At 37.4% G+C, this 21,931-nt stretch overlaps 1 long non-coding RNA gene across 2 annotated transcripts; it reads right to left on the bottom strand.

Moving 5' to 3' along the window:
- Positions 1 to 9,818: 9,818 nt before the first annotated feature.
- LOC109027257 (uncharacterized) lies at positions 9,819 to 21,014 on the bottom strand. Of its 2 annotated transcripts, none has more exons than XR_002006379.3 (3): positions 20,910 to 21,014; positions 20,562 to 20,608; positions 9,819 to 10,199 (listed from the first exon to the last, which is right to left on the bottom strand). It is a non-coding gene; the product is annotated as an uncharacterized lncRNA (long non-coding RNA). The 2 variants fall into 2 exon arrangements; XR_008681039.1 differs by lacking the exon at positions 9,819 to 10,199 and adding an exon at positions 11,750 to 12,322.
- Positions 21,015 to 21,931: the final 917 nt, after the last annotated feature.

The raw sequence follows: 21,931 nt of genomic DNA, 5'->3' as shown, positions 1-21,931 counted from the left end.
TCTCTGTGCTCTAACTGGTGAGTTTTGTCTGTTTACACTTATTGTGATAGCTTTTACAGTAAGGGATATGGTTGGCTGTAAGAACATAGATATTATATGACAGTGTAGATGTAGCACAATAAAGGGAAAATGGGAGAAAAAGGGGAAGAAGATGAATATAAAATAAGCTTGGTAACTGCTTCTTCATATTGTCTACTCAAATGGCTGAGGAGAATGGTAGCAAGAGTAGTCATGATCTTCCTTATGGGTCAGCTTATGATCTTTAATATAATTCAAGACTAAAAGGAAAACGGGTCCTTGCAGGGAAATGGCTGAGTGGAGTTATGAGTAAATAAGTTATAATGTGAGACTGGAGTATCTTGTGTGCTAGAATACCTCCAAGATACATGGGGTCTGTGAAAAGGACATAAGATTCCATTTGAAGGGTTCTTGAATGGCCAGAATTGTGTCAATTTAAGCATTGAAAAGAATAATGATTGTAGTTGTATGAACCCCTTGGCATGTATGAAAATCCATGTCTTTATAATGACACTCAAAAAAGAGAAAGTCAAAAAATGCATTTGTTATCAATTGAGGTCACTCTTAAAGTAACTCCTTACTTTAAAAATGTGTTAAATAAAAAGAAAAAACTAAGCATTTACTCTGCTTTTCAAGCAAGAACTTTAAGATAACCAAATAGTCTCAACTGATGAAGCAAAAAGTGCTACTTTCTAGAAGAATGCCAAATAATATATTTAGAAGAAATTATTGGATTAGAAACCATCACTTCTAAAATGAAGCTTTTTATTCAGGCAAAGATTATCAATTATTATTAAGTGAATTGTTACTGGGGAACTAAACAGATTTATGATGCCAAAAGAGCACTACACAGTCACAAGGAAAAATATATCTGTAAAATGAAGAGCTTGTCACCTTTAAACCATTGCTAAGGTGGACCAACAAGTTATTAATATGCTTATTAGTTTAATAAATATATGACATCATTGATAATACAGTCTAGGCAAAAAAAAAGACTTATCTTGAACTCACCAGTTGTTTTTCTAGCTTCCAGTTTGCAGTAAATACATGAAAAAAAGAACAAGATCATCAGAACCCATAAAGTTGCAATAAGCAAATCGATGCGGGGAGATTGGCCTGGTTTCCTCAAGAAATCAGTGTCAAGGACAAAGGGGCCATTGTGGATGAAAAGAAACTTTAGGAAAAAAATAACCAGGTATCATGTAAGGACTGGATTCTACTTAGGAAAAATAAAATCAGCTCCAAAGAACATTTTTGTAACAGGTAAGCAAAATTTCATTATATAACAGATATGAAGAGATATAATGGAATGATTACTAAATGTAATAATGTTATTTTGCATACATAGGGAAATGTTTCCATTTTTAAGATGCAATCTGAAACATAAAAATAAAATTTAAAAAATGTAATAATGGTCGTATAAACAGAATGCAACATGTCACTTTTCTATTATATCAGTTTGTTTTGTTATAGGAGTAGCTCTCAATTCTTTAGGAGGAAAAATGGTTATTTTATGCAAATACACACAAACATACGTAGGTACATTCTATTTCTTTTCTCTTATTGATTAACCTTAAAATTTTAACATGTACGGTAATCATCACATAATCATCATCACCCTCTTAAGATTTCACTCATGTTTACGTTTTGCTGACTTATCATTGCCATACCTCCCTTTTGAATATGCAATTCTTCTTTCTATATTTCCATTCTTTGATTTTTATTTATTTTATTTTATTTTTTTTATTTTTTTTTTTTTTTGTGTCGGAGTCTCGCTCTGTCGCCCAGGCTGGAGTGCAGTGGTGCGATCTTGGCTTACTGAAAGCTCCGCCTCCCGGGTTCACGCCATTCTCCTGCCTCAGCCTCCGGTGTAGCTGGGACTACAGGTGCACGCCACCACGCCCAGCTAATTTTTTGTATTTTTAGTAGAAACGGGGTTTCATCATGTTAGCCAGGATGGTCTCAATCTCCTGACCTCATGATCCGCCTGTCTCGGCCTCCCAAAGTGCTGGGATTACAGGCGTGAGACACCGCGCCCGGACCGATATTTCTTTCAGTCTTGTTCCAAGTCTAAATTGTCCTAGTCTTTTTTGTCTGAAAATTTTTTTTGATCTCACACTTAAACCATAATTTAGCTGGGTATAGAAATCTAGTTGAAAGCTATTTCTCAGTTCTTTGAAATCCTGTTTCTTTTGTTTCTGCTTGCTTTTGTTGCCAATTGAAGTGTGAAGACAATCTAATCGGTATGAATTTGTAGGGTTTTTTTTTTTTTGGTGTTCTGCTTTTTTAAATAAACTCTTTCTAGATATGAAATTCCTTTTATCCTGCTAGAAATTCACTGTATGCTTTAAATCTGAAGATTGATGTCTTTCATCAATTCTGGAAAGTCTTCAACCAGGAAAGTCTTTAAACTTTGAATATTACCTCTCTGCCATTCTCAATAATTTCTCCTTCTGCATCTCCTGTTTACAGTGTTGAAACTTCCCATTCTGTTCTCCATGTCTCTTCTCTTTTGTATTTTCCATCTCTTTATCTTTGTGCTTAACATTGAACAATTCCTTCAAATATATCTTATAGTTTATTAATTTTATGTTCAGCTGGGTAACCTATTAGATTTTTTATTTCAAATAGCATATTTTTAATTTCACGAAAATCTATTAATTTCCTTTTCTAACATTTTTAACACCTTTATATACACTAAACATAATTATTTGATATTTTATTTTATATTGCAATTCTTTTATCTCAAAGTCTCAATGTATAATATTCTTTATTTTATATGCTGACTTTTGCACATGGTGGACTATTTTATCTTGAATTTTGAAATACTGTATTGTGAGTTCATTATTTGGATGATGGATAGGATCTTTATCAATGAAATATCTATCTTATCATCTGGATTTTTAAAGTATTCCTTGTGATTTTTTTCTCTGCGAGGAGTCCCAGGACTATCAGCAGCCTAGAGTCATTTTATGTTCATCTCTTAACTTGAGGTTTCCAGACAATACAGACAATCTAAATTCAGTCCCCAAATCACTGTGAAGCTATGCCTAAGTTTATTAATTCCCAGGGTTGAGTCTGAGACACACAATCATCTTCATCATCTTTCGGGGCTGATATGTAGAACTTTTCTAAGATTACGTTTCACTAAGCACATAGCCCTTTAAGGGTCTTGGCTTTATGACGCTATAATCTATATCAATTCCACCTCTCTTCCCTGCTAACTCCCAATTTTTCTTATCTCTATACAAGTGTTTCTGTTACAGTCAAATACTCCAGGGTTACACAGTTTCAGCTCACACTTACTAGAGTGATTTTCATTTCCTTCTTACTTTCTGGCCACTATATCATGTTTTCTTTCAAATTCAGCTCTATATTTCAAATAACTTTTGTTATATGTTATCCTACATGTCTAGATGTTAGTTGCAGGTAAGTTTTCAAATCATCTAGTCTGCCATATTGCCATAAATGAAATGATTAATTTTTTTCTTTTAAACATATATAATAAAGATAAATTTTCCTCACTGCCTTTACCATTTTTACTTTTATTCCAGCAGGAAAAAAAATGAATTTACATATACTAACATTGAGTTTCCTTTCATGAATGTCTCCCAAGATAAGTTATGTTCCTTTTAAGTTCTTGGTGCACAAACCTTTAAAATCTGTTACTATTATTTTATTGACCTATGTATGGAAAATAAATTTATTCCTGAAACAGGATATAAGGCAGGGAAAGAACTCTCTCCTTTCATTTGAAATGATCCTGGTTTTCACATGGTAAACTTTATTATTGTCAGCTTTAGTATCTTTAATATTGCTGTCTTCTCTATATCTTGAGAATTACACTTGATTTGTCTCTTATTTCTCAGATATCTTTTTCTGGGTCTATATGTTCTCCTATTCCCAGCAAAAGCTAAGCCTTCTAGTCTCTTTTTATGTCAATGATCTAGGAAGCTCTTTTCTCCTGATTCCACCGGTGAACCTAAATGACCGTGTCTCTTATTACAGCTTTAGCTACTCTTCCTAATCCATTTCTATTGGACTTGCTGCCTCAGACTTGATGTTTTTATCTTTTACAGCACACATTGCACTTTATGTTCATCACAATATGTTCAAAATCCTGCAATTTCTTTCTATAGAACAGTATTGTGTCTTCCTGTTCCACTTTATAGTACCAATAAATTCTTTTTTGGAGACAAATAATCTTTTGATGCTTGAGCTTCTGATGTCCCTCCTCTCCTCTCCTCTCTTCAATCTCTGCCTCATGGATACATCAATACACATGATTTATTACTTTCTAGATTAAATTTCCAGAATTCTAAATTCAGAATTCTGAATTCATCATTAATTACAATGTCCTCCCTTCAAATTTAGGCTTATTGAACACCCTAACACAATGATGACATTTAAATTTCCAAACAAATAATTTAAAGGCTATTTATTAATACTATATTTAAAAGATGTCTCCAATACAAATCATCAGCACCATTTTGGGCCAGATAGAAAGAAAAAAAGTATATATCATCATCTCTTCTTCCTTATGCCTCATCATAATTACACGTGCAGGATTTTTCCTCCTTATCGCCATCATATGTGTAAAATCATTTTTATTACCTTTTAACTTTATCAGATAAGCATTTTATAGGATAAAAACAATTCCTATATCCTTGTTTGTGCCAGGAGAGTATCTGTGAGAGCCTTAGCAGAAGGAGATCCAGAAGACAAATCAATTAATAAGTGTAAATTACACTTAATATTTGACAAGCACTGTGGTACCGAAGGCAGAGTTCTTGTCCTAGAGGGCCGTACAACTCATTTAATGACAGGAATATGAGATGAGAAAAGGGAACTGAATAACTGCAGAAGTGTGTGTGTGTGTGTGTGTGTGTGTGTGCATGTTGGTATGTGATGAAGCAAATATAACTATACATGACAATCAAAAACATTTTCAGATATTTAAAATATAGAAAGATAGTTCTGTTTTGATTCAAGGATCTTGAAAATTTCTAAGCACTTTTTTGTATCTCCTTTTTATTTTCCATGATACTTTAAAGAGATAAAGGAAGACATTGGGAAAATGTTTTAAATTATTGTTATAGAAATGAACCCAAACAGGCGCCAACTATGATTTTTTTTTTCAAAAACTCATTGTTACTGAATTCAGATAGTTGCCCATCCTTTATCAGCCATTCAAGTCAATCAAAAGTAAAAATTATTTATTTTTTCAAGATTGATTTTAATGTGTGGATATTCTTTGAAGCCCTCTGGCTATAATTCATGCAAACACATTCAAAATATATAACTGAAAGGCAAATGTGACTACTCTCTGGACTTCATAGCTTGTCACTGAACACACATTCACAAAACCTGAGCATGTCCCAGCATCCAGAATCCACAAGATGGCATTAGTGTTCACTTTTTTCCCCCGTTTTAAAGCAGTTAATTTTATGACTGTCACTGAATTGCCTTTTTTTTAAGAAAAAGATAAATATTTTTCCTCTCCTGAGATATTTCTTAATATGATTAACAATGATTAATTTGATATCTTTGGAAAGACTTGAAGTAAAAGAAAATGACTTGCCTGTTCTTCGTATTTGTGTTTTGAAAGTTGATCACCTCATTCCTCCAATTTCTATATCTCTCCTCTTTTATAAGACCCAGAGGCTGCACTGTCCAATACAGTCACCAAAAGCCATATGTGCTATTTACATTTATTAAACTTAATTTTTAAAATTCAGATCTTCAGGCCAGGTGCAGTGGCTCATCCTGTAATCCCAGCACTTTGGGAGGCCTAAGCGGGTGGATCACTTGAGGTCAGGAGTTGGAGACCAGCCTGGTCAACATGATGAAACCCTGTCTCTATTAAAAATACAAAAATTAGCTGGGTGAGGTGGCAGGCACCTGTGGTCCCAGCTACTTGGGAGGCTGAGGCAGGAGAATCACTTGAACCCAGGAAGCGGAGGTTTCAGTGAGCCGAGATCGTGCCACTGCACTCCATCCTGAGTAACAGAGCAAGACAAGACTCCATCTCAAAAAATAATAATAATAATAAGTAAATAAAAATAAATAAATAATAAAATTCAGATCTTTGGTTGCACTAGCCACATTTCATGTGTTCAATAGCCGCATGAGACTCGTGGCCACCATACTGTACAGAGCCGATATTAAACATTTGCAGGACCCCAGAAAGCTCTATTGGACAGCACTAACTAAAGAATAATAACTCAGGGACCTGAATCTATATCCAGAAACTGATACGTACAAACAATATCCCCCTGTTGATGATATCTGTCTTTGTGACATTTACATTCTGATATAAAAATAGAGGTGAACAGAACGTTGAAATTTAAATGCAAACTTTCACCCTCCTCTGTGTACAGAGTGTTCTAGGAGCATTGCTGCATCCTTCAATATATTCTCATGTGAGTCGTGTGTTTAGGATGCAAACTACTTTACACAATATTGGGCATCTTCACGGCAGCTATTGACGTCTTTAATTATTTTTAACTCCACTTATATTATTGAGCTCAGTGTAGTCATGGCTTTCAGAAGCACAGAAACAAAATAGTAGGGCTGGAAAGGGAGCTGCAGATCATCTGATCCTGCCTTCTTGTATGATTCATTAGGCTGCAAGGCCATAGAATGAGGCATGTGATGTAACAGGAAGTCCTTTGGCCCAGGAGACCAGAAACAAAATCTATTCTGGGAGATCTTGGTTGAACTTTTCTGTACCCAAGTTTCATTACACAGGAAATGAAGGGATTGGGAAAGGTTATTTGCAGGTTTACTTTCAGCTCTCAATGTCTCTCTTGTGTTACATTTAGTGTCAGGAATCAAAGGGGTTTCAAAGTCACAAGATAAAAATAGTACATCTACCTAGAGTATTAATTTTACTCAAAGATTTAAAAAGGAAAAGGTAAGTATGTTGACTGATAAGTGATTTAAAAATTATCTTTTTATCTCTAAAAAATGCAGATGTGTTTTTGGAGGAGATAAAACATAAAATACAAAGAAATATTATGCCAGCACTGAGCTACTTGAGATACACTCCCAAACCCCTTCAGGATTTTCATTCATTCTTTCTGCCTTTAGGGACAGTTTTTAAACATTTGAGAAATGCTTCAATAGGTAACAGCACAGGAGTGAAAAGCCTTCCAATGACAAATTTGGAGACTTCCCTGCTGTTTGATAAGGAATACAAGCTCAGAAATACAGTTAAATCCGTAACAGGATTAAAGTTCATTCACAAGGAAATACAAAGCAATGATGTAATGCTTAATAGTGATGATGTTGGTAATGATGCCAGAAATCTGGGCTAAATAATTATTAAATTTCATATAAACATAGACTCTGGATTTCCTAGAGGCTAGGTAAAGAGAAAACAGAATGGGTGATATCATTCTCATTTTATAATAAATGAAGAATACAGTCACATAAGAAAAATAGACAAACATGCCCAAACTAAAAAATAAAAAATAAAAAAAAATCAGAGGGATTGAATGCAAGTGTGTTTTATAAGAAACATAAATTAGCATTGTGTTTAATAGCAATTTTACAAATGATAGAGAAGTATTCTTCATAAAGCCATTTCTTAGATTGACCCTGGATAAAGGTCAAAAACATGTTAATGTATTGGGAATTTGTCAAACCACTTCTACAGAAAGGGAAACACTAATATTCTCCAGGCATATAGCATTTGGGTGACCTAACTTGGAAGAAGGGTAGAGCTTAGAGAATTTGAAGAAATGGATGACTAGAATGCTCACTTCTAATTTTTAAATAACAAGTGCCTTATTACTTATTTTGCCCATTAAAATACCACCAATGCCAAAAGAAAGCCATATCATACCAAAAGGAATGAATTTAGATATACCATCAAATATCAGTTGTTTGAAAGAGATGATACAGGAGAAGCATCTATAATGATGTTTCTTGTCCCTAAAAATAAACCACCAACAAATATTAATCATCCAAGATCCTACTGTCAACTAAGATAAAAATATATTGCTAATTCTTGTCTTGGATTTTCAAGTGGCAATGGTGATTAGGTACTAATCAGTAGATAACCTTTCTTCCTTGAATATTTTTTATCGCGGTAAAAAGCACATGCGATTACATTTACCATCTTAACCATTTAAGTGTCTAGTTCTGTGGTCTTAAGTACCTTCCCATTGTTGTGCAATATATCTGTAGCACTTTTCATCTTGCAAAACCGAAACTTTACCCATTAAACACCTTTTCCCTCAACCCTTGGCAACCACCATTTTACTTTCTTTCTATGCTTTTGACTATCTTAAATGCCTCATATGAGTGGAATTATACAGTATTTGTGCTTTTTAAATTTTCTCCTTTTAACGCTGAATAATAGTCCATTCTGTGTATATACCACATTTTATTTGTCCATTCATCCATTGACGAACATTTGGACTGCTTCTGCCTCTTGGCTATTGTAAATGGTGCTACAATGAAAATGTTGCACAAATATCTCTGTGAAATCATTCTTTGAATTTCTTTGGATATATACCTAAAAGTAAGATTGCTGGATCATATGATAATTCTATTTTTGATTTTTTTGAGGTAGTTTCACACTGCTTTCCATAATGGCTGCACCATTTTACATTTTCACCCACAGTACATAAGAGTTTAAATTTCTCTACATCCTTGTGAACACTTATTATTTTCTGTCCTTTTGAAGGTAGCCTTGCTAATGGACAATGGTTGTTTCTATGCTGCTCTATCAACTTTGCCAGCCAGACTTTTGGCAGGGATATTGTACAGCAAGCAATTCAAGATGGAGGATGCTTGGATGATCTCAATTATAGGCTAATAACAGAATTGCAAGGGTTGCAAAAGTCATAAATCTGTACATTCATTTAATTTGAAATGGTGTAATAATGGTGAGTAGTTTAATAGTGGTGCCTTCAGTGTACGGTAGTAGTCATCATTGACATGACAGCAGCAGTAGCTACGTTGTGAGAAGGAGATAGCTTGGGTCTCCCAGTCCTGTTCATAACACTGTCAAGTCATGGGATAGGGGAAAATACTTAACCACTCTGAGCTCATTTTCCACATTTGTGAATTAGGGATAACAATATCTACTGCACCACACATTGTTGGTATGAGGATTAAATGAAAGTATGTACATACAGAGTCTGGCACATTATATGCTATCAACAAATGTTAGCTTCTTTACCCTTAATCCCCAAATCCATTTCTCATGCAAGTTAATATATTGAGAGATCAAGACCTGAATTTTTAATAAAATGCCGATACAAAGTTTCAAGAGACATTTAGCAGCTACTGTAATTTTTAGGAAGGCTTTTCTATGGTAGTCTGTACCAGGCATTCAGCCTGCAGAGACCCTGCATGAAGAGAGGTCTACTCAGGTAAGATTTCAGGAATGCTTCGGGAGAAGAGTTTCCTCCACCATTGGGTTTATTATAAGATGGTCAATCAAAAGTGTTGTTTTGAGTGAACCGTTCTAAAGTCTTAAGCAACTAGGTCTGAGACGCTATACTCTCAAGCTCAAATGGACAGAAAGAAGGCCTCACTCTGGTGTCTTTGATAGTCCACCAGTCCATTCTATTTAATAAATGCAATCCATTTTCAACAGAGCAGACGGAGAGGTTTTCCTAAAACATAAACCAAGTTACGTCACACCTCTACTCAAAACTTTCCAGGGTTTCCTACTAGAATTTGTAAAGCTGCAGAGGCAGGGACTTTTTACTGTTTTATTTTTTCTTTTATTTTTTTTTCATTGCTATAAACACAGTACGTAGAACAGTGCCTGACAGAAAACAAGCCCTTAATACCTATTTATTCAATAAATACACACGTGAGTAAAGAAATAAGTAAAGTATTCAAATTGAAAGACTTTCTGCATAGTATCCCTGGGTTCTGCTTGAATGTTGTCTTGCATGTTCTTCTAGGCTTTCTTGACTTCGAATCAAGGATTCTGAAAAGTTGTCACTTCCTCTCTGATGTTTGGATCCATAATCAGTGCAGACATCTCTCCCAAAAGACAGCTGGGCCTGAACATTGTGAACTCCTTTTAACTCTTCTCCCAGAGCAAATAGTTGCTCCAGTTCAGCCCCCAAGTCAGGGTACAGACTCAGGGCCTCAGTGTTGGGTTTGAGCAAGTCTAGGATACAATTAGTACTCTCAACCCATCAAAGATGCTCCTTTCACAGATGGAGGCAAACAAGGGTAAGTTAAACAGTCAATTATCTATAATGTTTTGCTCCTTTTTTATAAATAAGTTTACCCCAAGACTTTGAAGTTTACACTTAACTGTATTGAGTTGTTATAAGTTTGATCAGTCATTTCTCTCTTTGGATAAGATATCCTTGCAAGAGTAATGGCCTATCGGGAAACAATTTTCCTAAACCAAGTAATCTAGCAATAGAATTTTATAGGAACCAATTATGTTCCTGACAGCCAGCGCCCCTAAAATTACTGAATCAGTTAAAGTGTGCTTCAAACCTATAATGTTTAACCAACTCTCTACTTGTGACTAGAAAACTAGACTTTTACACACCCACTTGCAGGCTGTGTGTGTGTATGAGAGAGAGAGAGACAGAAGGAGTTCTGAACTGGCTTACCCATTAAGTCAGGAATTAGGGATTCTCATTGGTTTGCCTTCAGATAGTTGAAAAATGATCTGACTAATATTAGCTCTAATCATTGCAACCAAGAAGTCTTAAACTCTACAAATGTATGTGGATGAGTGATCCAGAATTGTTAAAAATAAATTTATTCTCTAAAAAATATATAAGGAGAAGAGAAAGGCTACTAGAGTAAAGGATCAATGAATGAAGTAGACAAAAAGGAATTCAATGCCTTTGAAATTTAAAATGCACATATATCGCCTGAGAATCTTGTTAAAAGCACAAGTGTTCATCCACCAGGCCTGAATTGGGACTGGGATTCTATACTTCTCACACTGTTACCTGGGCTGGAGTGCAATGGCACGATCTCGGCTCACTGCAACCTCCGCCTCCTGGGTTCAAGCAATTCTCCTGCCTCAGCCTCCCAAGTAGCTGGGATTACAGGTGCCCACCAACATGCCCAGCTATTTTTTGTATTTCTTAGTAGAGACGGGGTTTCACTATCTTGGCCAGGCTGGTCTTGAACTCCTGACTTCGTGATCTGCCTGCTTCAGCCTCCCAAAGTGCTAGGATTACAGGCGTGAGTCACTGCACCTGGCCAAGGTTCTACACTTCTAACAGGTTCCAGGAGATGCTGATGCTGCTGGAACCTGTTACTCAAAGACCACGCTTTGAGTAATAGCATTTTAGAACATGAGGATGCAAAAGGCCTAGTTTCACAAGTTGAGAAAGAAGCCATCCACACAATTTAGGTTAAGGCCAAAAGTGATTTTAGAAAGTGCATGAATCATTGTTAGTTCATTGTCATGACCATGATTGCGCTGTGGGAAAGAATAATTATTTGATTAGTGCACTATAATTCAAGCTCCCTTCCTCTCACAAGTGTGAATCATTGATACTCAGTCTGGGGTTGTTGCCTTGAGTCTTCACTACTTGAGTTCAAGAGCTACAGGATGAGTCTTTTCTCTTTTTTTCTCACTGCTTTTGTGGACACTGAGGGGATGAGTCTTTTCTTACACTATTTTCACATTTATAGGAAAAAGAAACCGATGAGTATGCAGAAACACTGTATAGTTAAAACTGAGTGCCCCGAATGATTGACATAAATAGGGAGAAGCTGTGACTCATTGGAACAACAAAAGCTTTGTTAGAAGTTTGTCTGTGGACAGGATTTGAACTCGAGGAAAAGCTACAGTGTGATGAAGCCCCATAGGAAGGCCTGGAGAAGCTCTGCCCCACTTGCAGCCCTGCAGCTTGGTGCTAACTTGCCTCACACATTGAGTGCCAAGACCCATGCTGGGCCATTGTGATCATCCATGTCTCTCCCCTGGGCATGTTCAGCATCAGAGGCCATGCATTTGACAACAGGGAACAAAAGAAAGGAGATGATTATGTGAGAAAGCTCTGGTGAAAATACCAAATAAAACCACTGAAAAGAAGTTCTTTGGCTTGCTGAAAATTCAGTACTTGAATAAAATTCATTTAATTTTGAGCCTTCCCTACAGAGTTCTCTTGGCATGCCCTGTTGTGCTGCAGCAGAAAACAAGGCAAAGTCAGAGTTATTTTCCTCACCACAGACTGAATGGAAGTAGAAGTTGGAATAAACGTGAGTATATCCAGAAACAGCAAATTCACCCACCTACAGTAAGGAGAAGACTCATAGACCTTTGAATTTGGTGGCTTCAGGGGTTGAAGCTCTGCAATAACAAAATATGAATAGTGTGTTTAAATAACAACACATAAATACTATGACCCAACATACAGTTCTAGACACATTTATTTTGGTCATGACATATCAAATTGAATACTAAATTGAAAAAAAAATGACTTATTCTTTATTCAACAAGTGTTGAAATCAGTGTGGCTTGCCTGAATATTGCAGAATATGTTCTATGGGCAGGGTAGACACTTTGTAATAGGTTGGGCTGGAGCCCTGTAAGTATTGGAATGAAATGGGTGGGAAAAATGAAGGGCAAAGGAATGCAGTTATGAAAGAAAGTATAAAGAAACCAAGACAGAGGGCCAAGGATTTAACTTTAGGAAATTTTACACTTAGGGGCAGGTGGAGAGAGAAGAACCATGCAAGATCTAGAAAAGGAGTGGTTGGAAAAAACAGAGGAACCACTAGAATATATGGACACAGAAGCCAAAACAAGAGAACCGCTCAAGAAAGGAAGAGAGGTGTCCAACAGTGTTAAATATTCAATAAAGCTGAAGAAGTATGAGTACTAATAAAGGTTGTCAGATTTTACAGTGGCTGGTCATTACCGTGAGTATGAGCTTAATTAGATCCAATGAAAATGAGATTAGAAAAGTACTATGGTTTGGATCTGTGCCCCAACCCAATCATGTCTCATTGTAATCCCCAGTGTTAGAGGCAGGGCATGGTGGGAGGTGGTTCGATCGTGGGGGTGGTTCCTTCATGAATGGTTTAGCACCATCCCCTTGGTGCTGTTCTAGTGGCAGAGTTCTCATGAGATCTTTTGGTTTAAAAGTGTGTGGCACCTCCCCTCCAACCCCTCCTCCCGCTCCACCCATGAGAAGGGCCTGCTTCCCCTTCACCTTCCACCATGATTTTAAGTTTCTGAGGCCTCCCCAGAAGCTGAGCAGATGTGCCATGCTTCCTCTACAGCCTGCAGAGCCGTGAGCCAATTAAACCTCTTTTCTTTATGAATTACCCAGTCTCAAATATTTCTTTATAGCAATGCAAGAATAGACGAATGCCAAAGGGTTAAAGGATGATTTGTTGGCGAGGAAATAGAGAAGTTTGGCTTTGTATGAAAGAAGATTAAGCAGAAACAATAAAATTAGGGGTTTTGAGAGCAGAATAGAGAGAATAGGTTTATGTCAACATGACACAGAGGGGATCCATGCCAGGTGGCTTTGGTCTCCTCCTCACAGTAGATGGTGGCAGTGCCATTTCTGAGAGGAAAAAGTGGGATAGTGCTGTAGTGCTGAAACAGTTGGGAAATTATCAAGGGAGGAATACAAAGACTGCTGAGCAAAAACATAGGTAACCTTGGAGGTGGTATAATTTAGTACTGAAATCATCTTAAAAACATATTTTATTTTAAAATACTGTCAATTTCTTTATTACTTTAGTTTTAGCCCTCAAAGAATATCTTTAGAGAACAATGTTTATAGAAAGCCCTTCCTAAACAAATTTATTATATTCATCTTTCTGTACATAGCTCTGCTCAGTCAGAATCAGAACAGTAAACATAGAAGAAGACATGGCAGGAAAGAGGCCTGAAGTTCTGCTCCAGCCAATGAGCCCATTCCTTGACTCAGTGAATATGCAACACTATAATTATCACTCCGAGTCATAACCCACTAGCTTCCCTACTCTACCCTTCAGAGGACAAAAAACACATAAAGATCCTACAATCCTCTTAGCATTACATAACCAACCAACCAACAATAGATAAAAATTCCCAGATCTCTTGTTTTGAGGCCCAGTCCTTGTCTGTAACTCAAGCATATCTCTCTTTTTAGCTGGAACTCTCAGCAGAGACCTGAGTTCACTCAACATTTGATCTATTTGGCAACTGGTCCACTTAATAGTTAAATCTACTAGGATTTACCAAAGGGATGTGTCATCATTTTTAAATGTTTAGTCTATTCCATAGTTGTGCTGCACAAAATAACTCTCAGAAAATGGTTCTATTGATTATTTTATGAAGTATAGTTATTCCAAATGGACTCTCTGATTGCCAATTCTACATTGTCTTAGTCCATTTTGGCTGCCATAACAAAATACCATAGATTAGGTGGCTTATAAATAACAGAAATTTATTTCTCACAGTTCTAGAGAACTAGAACTTCAAGGACAAAGTAGAATCAGTATCTGGTGAGGATCCTCTTTCTGGCTTACAAATGGTGCCTTCTTGCTGTGTCCTCCCCTGGTGGAAGGAGCAATGGGCTCTTCTGTAAGGGCACTAATCCCCTTCATGAGACTCCACTGCCATGACCTTATCACCTCTCAGAGACCCCATCTCCTAATACCAACATCTTTGGGGGTTAAGATTTCAACATATGAATTAGGAAGAAGAGTGAACAGAAACTTTCAGATCAAAAGTATTCACTAGCTAATTCTTGGTTTTTCTTCATAGGTAAGTTACCTACGTGTTTATATTATCTTCATATAAAGATTTCCTCCTGCCCTGTAGTCACTAAGATATGTGTGTGTGTGTGTGTGTGTGTGTGAATTTTAGCTATCGTTGGCACTGGGCCACCAACACTCTTTTGCTTAGAATCCTTTGTGATAGGGTGTGGATTCATGCAATGTTTGACCTATTTAAAAGTATAGTCTAAATGAAACCATTATTTCTTTTGTATAAAGCTAGTTGCTGATAATGGGATTAAGCCTACAAGTTTGGACTCATTACTGCCACATTCAAACTGTCATAGTAACTCCCAGGGGACATTATTACTCTGAAATACATTTGGTTATAACTCAGAATACAATCTCATAATAATATATCAGTATTGTTGGAATGCGAAATGCTCTAGCAGTATGTCATAAAGCAAGGTTACAGGAGCAGGGATTACAAAACAGAGGGACATATAAGCATGCACCAAATGTGTGCAATGGTAAACAACTAGAATGTTGGCTGCTTCTCACGAAGCTGAGGGTCAAAAACTGGCGGAGTAGTCCAAGGTAATTTATGCTGGTTGACCACTCAGAGCAAAACAAGAAGGAGATACACAGGCAAGAAGGTAAGACAACAAGAGTTAGAGAAGCAGCAGGGAGAACCTCTTGCTGAGGTCAAGCTCCACCAGTGAAGCTCCTCCTAGGGAGAGGATCAGTTTTTGTTGCAAACCCAACACACTAGAAATTAATGGTGTAAAACAACATCCACTCATTATTTATCATGAGTCTATGGATCCACTGGGCAGTTATCTCTCATGACCTGGGTCAGGCTCCGCTAATCTCGGTTAAGCTCTCCTTATGTGTCTGTCTGTGATCAGCTGGTGTGTTGGTCAGGAGCTGTCTGGTCTTGGATGGCCTCACAGTGGAAGACTCAGTTTTTCTCCAGGTTGCTGTCTTATCCTTCCAGCAAATTGGCCTGGGCAAGTTATCACAGTGAGGTAAAGAAAAGAGGCAGAAATATTCAAGAGTTTCTTCAAGCCTTTGCTTGCATCTAATTTGCAATTGTCCCATCGACCAAAGCAAGTCATGTGGTTAAGCCCAGAGTCAGTGTGGGAAGGCACTACCAAAGAATGCTGGTGCAAACTGAAACCATTAACACAATCAATATTCCACAGGAAGGAGCTAATATCAGGGCACTGGTAGTTCAGAGCCAAATGATGAAGACAGGTAAATGCACATATATTCAGATAAAGGATAGTTTGGGACCTGATGCATGGAAAGAAAGTATTTAGCTCATAAATACTTGTTCACTTGCTCAAAAGTAATTAAAGAAATAAAGACCATTCAAATCCTGGCTGCACATTTCTACCTGCTAAGGTTTAAAAATGCAACTAGAGACATTTAGGCTAGATATAAAGAAAATCTCGCTGACAATGAGAGTTGTTAAACACTGGAATGGATTACTAAAGGAAACTGTAATTTTCTTTTCTTTCCAAGTACTTAAAATCAGACTGGCTACCTAGTTATCTGGTGTGTGTTCTTGGACAGAAGCAAAAAGATGAACTAATTGACCTTTCAGTTTCCCTCCAGACCTATAATTGTCATGCTGAACCTATTCACACAGTGGAAGAAAGAGTTTAACAGCCTGCCTTTTATTCCTACCACTTAACACACATTTATTACAGGCCCTCTCTGTGCTTGGCACTTTGCTTGGTATTAGGGATGTAATCCCAACCTTTAAGGAGATCATAGTCTTTGGTCAAAAGGTGGAGCAAAAAATGCCCTGTCTACATTAGTGTTAACACGTAGGGGTGATAGAAGATACTGTTTAAAACAGTCAGTGTCTTCAAAGGACAAAGGATACTGTGAAAGGAAAATGTTCTTACCCTGGGTCTCTGCCTATCTTTTGTGCTGGCCAGAGAAGCAGAAGACTCTTTTGTTCAACTGAGCCCATTGATGGGTTTGAGACAGACCAAAGGGCTTAGGGCAGAGTTATAGGTTAGGGGCTGGAGAGAGCAGAGTTCTGTGCATAATCAAGTGTGAATTTCTGGCTCTCTAGAAAACCTTAGTGAGAATAGGGGAGAATTAGAGATGAAATTGGAAAGACAAGAATACAGGCATTATATGGGACAATTTAGCCAGTGAGAAATCATTTGTTTTGTGGTGGCTAAAGGATATTTAAGAATTGAACAATCTAAATTTTTAAAATTCTAACAAAAGGGATTTCTATTCAAACAAGATGACTAGTGTAGACTAGGTCTCCTTGCTTCTCCCTGCTAAGTACAATGATAAACCCTGGATAGAAGGCAGGAGAAAATCAAAGGAGAAGTGGTAAGAGGAAGGCAAACTGATTTGGGACCTCAAGAGGACTGAAGAGTTATATTGTGAACAACACAACCTCAGGGTATCTTGCAACCCCTGCGTAACAGAAGGCAACCCAGGCCTAGCATTTGCCACTCCCAAAACACGACAGAAGGTGGCCCAGGTACCTAACAACACTGGAATCTAATGGAAGTTCTGCACACAATATCCCAGGAGCCAGGCAGAACCACAAGGACGGAGCCGAAGCCCCAGGGCTAATAGGTGCCAAGGTAAGTTCTCCCTTCCTGTGGTTCTTCTCTCTTCCACCTAGAGACACTGTCTGGTGGGGGCATCAGGCACTGTCAAGGAGGCCTCCACCACAGCACCCAGCTGAGGAAGCTGTCTTTGTCTCCCTAGGCCAGAGGTGTCATTCCCTCACCTAGAGACAATGTGAGGCAATGTGAGGTGACAGTCCTGGTGGCCTTCCTTCAGCCACCTTAAGCAGTGCCAGCTGGGAGCTGTACTCCAGCAGCCTACCTTCAAGATGGCTGAAGGATGCTCTTCAGACAGAAATGCAATAAAAATGAAGGATGTGTTTGTTTGTTTGTTTGTTTTTAGACGGAGTCCCACTTTGTCACCCAGGCTGGAGTTCAGTGGTGCAATCTTGGCTCACTGCAACCTCCGCCTCCCGGAGCGATTCTCCTGCCTCAGCCTCCTGAGTAGCTGGGATTACAGGCATGCACCACCACACCCAGCTAATTTTTGTATTTTTAGTAGAGACGGGGTTTCACCATGTTGGCCAGGCTGGTCTCGAACTCCTGACCTCAAGTGATGCGCCACCACCTCAGCTTCCCAAAATGCTAGGATTATAGGCATGAGCCACCGTGCCCAGCCAAATTAAGGTATTTCTGAGCATTAAGAAAGAAGAAAACACAGTGAGGAATGCAATACCATAGGCTGTCCTCATGAGCTTCCTAACATCCATGCTATGATTGAAACAAAAATTATAACCCCATCTAATACTTAAGGCAATGATATTTAAAAATGGGAAAGGTAGAGGGTAAATGGGCGTAAAGCTTCCACACTTAACCTGTAAGTGCAACACGTTGATGCTAGTAGTCTGTGATAAATCATAGATGTAAATTTTCATACCCAGAGCAACCACTAAGAAAACTATACAGAGTGATGCACTCAAAAGTCCCAGAGATGCTGCCAGAGGGCTTAGGTGGGTCTACAGATGCCAGTGAGACCCCAGCCCTAGCTGGTTCTTGACACCATTATAACAAAGAATTCAGGGAGGAGTCAGAATGAAATGAAAAGACAAGAAGCTTTGACTGCAAAGTGAAAGTACGCACTCAAGGGCGGGGCTGCAGGCGTACTCACGACAGAGTCATGCACGATGGAGTGTGGGTTACTAATGTTATAGGCTCTTCTAATTAGGGGATAGAATAATCTGGAGATCTTCTAGGAAAAAGGCAGAAATTTCTGAGAACTGAGGGCCCACCCATTTTTACGCTAAATATGGCCGTGCTTGAATCTGTCATGGCAATGGTGGGTGTGTGATTTAGTATGGTAATGAGCATATAATTAGGACTGTGGTAGGGCATGGATCAAATCCAATGCCTTGTTGGACCCAGCTGGTGTCAGCCAGCTTAGCCTCTGTCCTGTTTGTTAGGGTCTTCTCAGCCCAGGCTCGCCCTTATCCTTATAGCTAATTTTTAACAGTTCCTTTCTTGCTGTTATGTGAAATTGTTCCTTGATATTTTTCCGTTTTTCCTGTGGCCACCCAGCGTTCCTATTTTATGGATATTTCTTTAATTAGGGGGTGCAGTAATCACTAGGTATTCTGGAAAAGGGGGGGATTTCAGGGACCCCTCCCCCAGTTACCACCCACCTTCTCCCTCATTTGGGTTTACCTGGAACAGTCATGGACAAGTCACCTTGACCAGAGTTTTGGCCATTTTCTTTCCCTTGTTTTGGATTTTCTGTTATTGTGTGGTTTCTTTGCCTGATTCTTGTTTTAGTTGTTGTTTGGGGTTTTTCCATCCCCCTGAAACCACTCAGTGCTATTCCTATCTCAAAAATGCATCAAGGTAGAATTTTTTTTAAAATGTTCAATAACCCAGAGGAAGGGAAGAAAAAAGAAAGAATAAGAACAGAGGAAACAAACAGAAATCAAAAAAATAAAATGTCAGACTTAAGCACTAACATGTCAAAAATTAGTTTAAGGATGAATGGTTTAAATACAACAATTAAAAGGCAGAAATTGGCAAAGTGGATAAAATAAAAAATGACCCAACTATATGCTGTTCACAATAAATATACCTAAAATTTAAAGACATAAGTAGGTTGAAAGTAAATGGATGGAAAAAAATAAATCATGAAATGTTATTTAAAACAAAAACAGGAGTGGATATATTAATGTCAGACAAGGTAGATTTAAGAGCAAGGAAAATTATATAGTCAAAGACATTACATTATGATAAAAGGACAAATGCATCAAGAAGACATAATGATCCCAAATACTAATACAGTAAACAACAAAACATCTAAATTCATGAAACAAAATTGATAGAACTGAAAAGAGAAATAGACAAATCCACAATTATAGTTGGGGCCATCAACACCCCATTCTCAGCAGTTAATAGAACTACTAGACAGCAAATCAACAGGGCTGTAGAATACCTAAACAATACAATCTGATTGGCCTGTTTAGAGCACCACACCCAAAAACACACATCTTTTTATGTGCCAATGGAATGTTCACTAAGATAGACCACACCTTGAGCTACAAAAGTTCCACAAACATATAAAAATTATACCGAGTATATTCTCTAATCATCATAGAATCAAGCTAAAAATCAACACCAAAAATAAATTGTGGAAAAATCTCTAAACGTTGGGCACATGCCTGTAGTCCCAGCTACTCAGGAGGCTGAGGCAGGAGGATCATTTGAGCCTAGGAGTTCAGGGCCAGTACGAGCAATATAGTAAGACCCTGTCTCTTAAAAAAAAATTGTTTCGGTTAGGCACTATGACTCACGCCTATAATCCCAGCACTTTGAGAGGCCAGGGCAGGTGGATTGCTTGAATTCAGACGTTCAAGATCAGCCTGGGCAACACGGCAAAACCCCCTCTCTACAAAAAATACAAAAAATTAGCCAGGTGTAGTGGTGCACACCTGTGGTCCCAGCTACTCGGGAGGCTGAGGTAGGAGGATCATTTGAGCCCAGGAGGTGGAGCTTACAGTGAACCAAGGTCATGCCACTGGCACTCCAACCTGGGCAACAAAGTGAGCCCCAGTCTCAATAAATAAGTAAATAAATAGAAAAAAATTTTAATAAATTGTTTTAAATAAAAAATATTAAAACACTTGGAATTTAATAATACACTATAAATAATTTATGGGTCAAAGAGGAAGTATCAAATAAAAATTTTAAAAACACATAAAACTAAATGAAAATGAAAATACAATATCTCAAAATATGTGGTATGCACCTAACACAGTACTGAGAGGAAAATTTATAGCACTAAATACTTACGTGAGAAAAGAGGAAGATCTCAAGTCAGTAAGTTGCACCTCTAGAAACTAGGGGAAAAAAAGTGAAATAAACTCAAATCCAGCAGAAAGAAAGAAATCATAAAGATAAGGCAAAAAGTCAGTGAAATTGGAAACAGGAAAACAATAAAACAAAAAGCTTGTTCTTAAAAAAAAATTAATAAATCTCTAGCAAAATTGACAAAAATAAGAAAAGAGAAGACAAAAATCTCCAATATTAAGAATGAAATAGGAGATAACAATACAGACACTATACTTATTAAAAAGATATTAGGAAAATACTGCAGAACAATATACTTCTGAAAAAGTATAAATCTGAAAGAGCCAATACTTCAAGATGGATCCCGAGTGGCTAACTGGATATAAACTCAAAATAGACTGAAGCAGCCATTTGCTGATTGGAGGTCACACAAATACTCTGAGTTCCCTCCAAAATTCAACCTTTTTATCACTGGAACTTTCAGAGCTCACCTGAACCAACCAATCAGAACTTAGCTGCATTGACCAATCAGCACTAATCAAGTTTCAATCCTTCCTTTGCATAAATCGACCTGATTGGGAACCTGGGTTGGGACTTTATAAATACATGAGCCTTTCCTTTGTTCTCTGGAATGCTCCTTTGTTTTATACTAAAGGCTGCTTCTCCCTCATTTGCGAACTGTTCACTGGAATAAAATCTCTTCCCTCCAAATTCCTTTTCAGAAAACTTTTGTTCACGTACTCATAAATTCAACAGCTTAGAAGACATGGGACTATTCCTCAAAAACCACAAACTACCAACTCAATCAAATAAAAGAGATAGCCATATTATAGTGCTATAAACCATTAGAGAAATGGAATTTGCAACTGAAAAGCATCCAGTAAAGAAATCCTCAGGCCCAGATTGGTTCACAGGAGAATTCTTACAAATATTAAAAGAATTAATACAAAGTTTATACAATCTCTTCCAGAAAATAAAAGAGTAGGGAACATTTCCCAATGAATATTGTTACTATGATACCGAAAACAAAGATAATACACACACAAAAAAAGAAATTTACAGACCAGTATCTCTTAAAACCTACATGCAAAAATTCTCAACAAAATAACAAATCAGACACTAAAGTGGATAAGAATTATAGGTTATATCTAATTAGAATTTATTTCAGTTATGTGAGGCAGTTCAACATTTGATAATCAATCAACATAATCTACCATAGTAACAGATTAAAGAAGAAAATTTGTATGATCATATCAATCACGCAGAAAAAGTATTTTTTTAAAAAGTCAAAAACTCATTTATGATTTTAAAAAAAACTTTAAATAATTTAGGGAAAATAAAAGGCAAACTAATTCAGAAATAGGCCCAACAGA

The sequence above is a fragment of the Gorilla gorilla genome, chromosome 5 (assembly GCF_029281585.2).
Source record: "Gorilla gorilla gorilla isolate KB3781 chromosome 5, NHGRI_mGorGor1-v2.1_pri, whole genome shotgun sequence".
Classification (NCBI taxonomy): Eukaryota; Metazoa; Chordata; class Mammalia; order Primates; family Hominidae; genus Gorilla; species Gorilla gorilla.
The sequence above is the reverse complement of the archived record's forward strand: the minus strand, read 5'-3'. Positions and strand labels throughout refer to the sequence as shown.